The following is a 4,430-nucleotide window of genomic DNA, read 5'->3' on the forward strand; positions in this document are numbered from 1 at the left end:
CTCCTGCCGGAAAACTCAAGACGCTGCATCCTTTCCTGTTTCTATTTTCCTGTATTTTCATAACCTATCACCTTCCATGTTTAGGGCTCGTAGGTGTTCTGCTATGTATACTCTATTTTTTTTCCATCTGTCCACCCGCCAGTGGTGTTTGGGTATGGTAACACTGCTTCCCGGGCTCTAGATAGTTACGCTATGTGTAAGTTTTATTAGGTAAATAAAAGGATATCTGGGTGTACATTTGCAACTGAAAACTGTTTTAATAATTTGCTGTATGCGAATTACACTGTTAATATTCGAAATAGGATATTGTTATTATTGTTGAATGTATGCTGAATGTAACTATCTAAAGCCCGGGACGCAAACACCACAGGAAATACGGAGTTCTTGACGTCTAAAATTTCTCCAAATAATTGACCCCCCATATTAATAAATCATCAAATGAAATATGGCAACTTTACTGAACACTGAGCAAAAAATATTCAGATTAAGTAGGAGGTAAGTTATCATTTAATCAACCTGACTGTTCAAGGCAAGACTAAAAAATTTCCATGGATATTGTGAAATCAGTACGCGCAATGAAGATAATAGATCGTGGTTGGAAAGAAGTGAGAACACTGCTGTAAAAGTGGTGTGGTTAAATATTCTGAAATGGAAGTATCATATGATGGGTACGTAAAATATGATCATAGGTTCTTGCACACACCTGAGGGCATTTTTGGGTTTAGAAACGTAGTGACGGAAAGAGGAAATAAATAGAAGAATTAAGGGAAAAAGAGTTTACTGAGGTGCAACTGCAGGCTGCATGCACAAGTGTGTAAGGGGAGAAACAGGTTAGTTAAGAAGCGAGAGAAGAAAACAGCAAAGTAAAGAAAATAGAGGGATGAATGTGACCAACAACTTTATCTAGCATCTAGCATTAAACCTTATGCTATGGAGAATTAAGGTTAATGAACAAACATGTCTTAGAAGAAACGATACAGATGAAGCTATGGTGACGCAGCACTTTACTCTAGCATCTAGCATTAAACCTTATGCTATGGAGAATTAAGGTTAATGAACAAACATGTCTTAGAAGAAACGATACAGATGAAGCTATGGTGTCTGATGTGAATGCAGCCCTGGATCGCTAGAGTAAATATTTAGTATACTTGTTAAGAGTGAATAAAAAAACGATGGCCAGCGCTGAATCAAATAACTGGAAATGTTTAGTGTAATTTCCAGCATTATTGCGGAGGCATAAGGGTTTCGATGCACAGCTGATGAACATTCTTTATAAGTGCTTCAAGTGGCTAATGTTTTTCAAGTTTTCTGCTGAAGTGGCTCAGCCAGTATTTGACTGAGGTCACAGTCTTTTATATCTTTAATGGCCACTCAGTGCTCGTAGAAACGGCTTTTATGATGAAAAAAAAAAAAGTGTTTCCTTATATTTTTCCACAACCATTGATAAAGGTTCTAAAAACTTAGGGCTTATGGGGTAAACAGGTGCGGAAACCTTCAATTATATTCTACTATGCAGAAAGGAGACCGAGCGTGATTACTCTTCTCTCTCTCTCTCTCTCTCTCCTCTCTCTCTCTCTCTTCTCTCTCTCTCCACTGAACTGGGGTGTTCTCTTTTCAGGCCTGGTATCATTTCCACCATTATACATACCATGTCAAGCCTTTTGCTACTGTCATTAAATTCTTTGATATATCCCTCCTGTTACTTCTACTCGTTCTACCTCTCGCATATTGCTTCCATTACAACCCCTTGGCATTCCTTCCTTTGCAGATCTCGGTTCCAATCAGACCTCCTACTCCTCCTTTCATTCCCGCCTCGGCGTTTGCTATAGACTGCCTGCCTGCCCGCTCCCAGCATTCATCAGTTCCTGACAATATTTCGAGCTCTCTTATCTTTCGGGTTACCGTCCTCTCCCCAAAACATTTCCACCGATTTTCCTTGTCTCTCCATTTCCATTTGGGACTCTAATCTTCCTCTCCACACTCAGCGCTCTTTCATGCCTTCTCCTTTTTTGTTTACTGGTGTAGTAATCTCTCTCTCTCTCTCTCTCTCTCTCTCTCTCTCTCTCTCTCTCTCTCTCTCAAGAGAAATGGTCGTTTCGCACTGATCCATGCTTTAAAGATCCAAACCAATGAACAAACGGAGACGCAGATTTTTTGGCAGATGAGCAGAAATCGAAGACATTGCAAGACTTAGATTGGACTTTGTATTATGTTGAAGACAATGAGATGGCATAGTCATCTAGTTGAAAACACTGAGATGGGATAGTCACCTAGTAAAAGTCTGGTATATCAAGACAAGTAAAGTATATATATAAATATATATATATATAATATATATATATATATATATATATATATATATATATACATATATATATATATATATATATATATATATATATAAATTAGACATTGGTGAAGTGCATCCAATGAGAGAAACGATATGGACCTAAGTTAAGTTTATCTTAGTTTAACCAAAGTTTAACCAGACCACTGAGCTGATTAACAGCAAAGGGACCTACAGCTTCCTGTGGGATCCGAACCACATCGAGAAATGAAATTCTATTACCAGAAATAAATATCTCTGATTTCCCGTTGCCAGAGCGGAGAATCGAACCCGGAGTCCCGGACCCTTCGATCAGTAGCCGAGCACGCAACCGACTCGTCCAACGAGGAACTATGAACCTAGCAATCTCACGAACAAAATAAATGCTGACTTCTAAGTACTAATGTTGATTAAATGTATAAACCACGCTCTGAGAAAAAAGCAAATTTTCAGACATCATGATGGAATTATTGAACGGGAAGGCGTTGAATAAAAATGTAAGCAAACAAGATAAAATTTATCAAACAGAAACGACGTGAGACCCTAAAGATTATAGAATTATTAAGTCTTTCATCTCCCTTGCAATTGTTTTCTGCCAAAGATTAATCTGATAAACTATATTCGTTCGAGAGCGAGAGTAATTCAGAATGAAATGGATGAATGGCGTAACTGTCCTCTTATTGAAAAGTCGATAATTGAGTGGAGCAATTACAAATCCTACTTCATTTATCAATATCTCTCCGGAGAACACGACAGATTTCGCAGCTTATTTGCCATTCCAGGAAATATTATTCATTCTACTGAAACTTTTGCATTGATTGTTCTACGGAATATTATTTCGTCCTACTGAAACTTTTGCATTGATGTATTTTACGCAATACCATTTCATCCATACGAAACCTTTGCATAGATTTATCTTACACAATATTATTTCATCCTACTAAAACTTTTGCATTGATTCATCCAGCTGAATTTACACAATACTGTTTTATCCTACTGAAACTTTTGTCTACATTTACTTTACACAATACTATTTTATCCTACTAATTTTAAACAATACTATTTCACCCTGCTAAATTTACACAATACTTTTTCTTCCTACTGAAACTTCTGCATTATTCCGTTTGAGTACAATCCCCCCCCCCGCCGCCACACACACACACACGACACGCACCAGTCCCCGTCCTCCCACTTTGAGGATTCTTCTCAAATCCCCACCGACAGATCTGTTAATCCCGACTGTGATTCCTTGGATTTTCTTCTTCTCCAGTTTAATCAAACCCTTATTTTATTTCAGTCGGTGTGACAGAGGCTTCTGCTTTCCATCTTTATTCAGTAATGTCCCAGAACGTCTTTTCCTTCGAAGCTAAACTTCTATTTCAACGAAAATATCATTACGAATAAATAATGATGGCATTTTGCTTATCCATATGGGAACGTTATAATGACTAATTACAATCAAATGGATAATGACAATTCGTTCTCTTGATATCTCACAACTCGTCTTCCCCACCCAGCTTTATAAAAATGTATTTTACGCTCCCTTCCCCCTTATAACTTAAATAACATTCTACATACTGACTAAATCACGTAGCATTCTTGGTCATATATATCTAAAAATAAAAATCTACTCATCAGCAAGCTTCCATTGTATACGGTTATTACCAGAATTAAACTGCAGCTTAATTTGGTCGACAGCTGTTTGTCGAATCATATGAGCACAGAGAGACTGATAAAAGGTGACGATATTCGTACGCAAAATTGTCAATACACAAGATACGTGATTTGTGTCAAAATTATTATTATTATCATTACTATTATTATTATTATTATATAATAATAATAATAATAATAATAATAATAATAATAATAATAATAATAATAATAATAAACGGGGAACCAAATGATCGATGAATTGCTTTAACAACTGCTTCGACCTTTTAAGAGACACCAATTAATTGATTTAACCTTTTAATAGATTAGACAACGATTAAAAGAGAAGGAAAATAAATTGTGGAAACTATGTGAAGAAAAAAAAATCAGGCCACACCAATATGCTTATTTCATTACGACACAAGGCATCATCACTATGATTTTACAAGAT

This window comes from Macrobrachium nipponense, chromosome 42 (assembly GCF_015104395.2).
Source record: "Macrobrachium nipponense isolate FS-2020 chromosome 42, ASM1510439v2, whole genome shotgun sequence".
Classification (NCBI taxonomy): Eukaryota; Metazoa; Arthropoda; class Malacostraca; order Decapoda; family Palaemonidae; genus Macrobrachium; species Macrobrachium nipponense.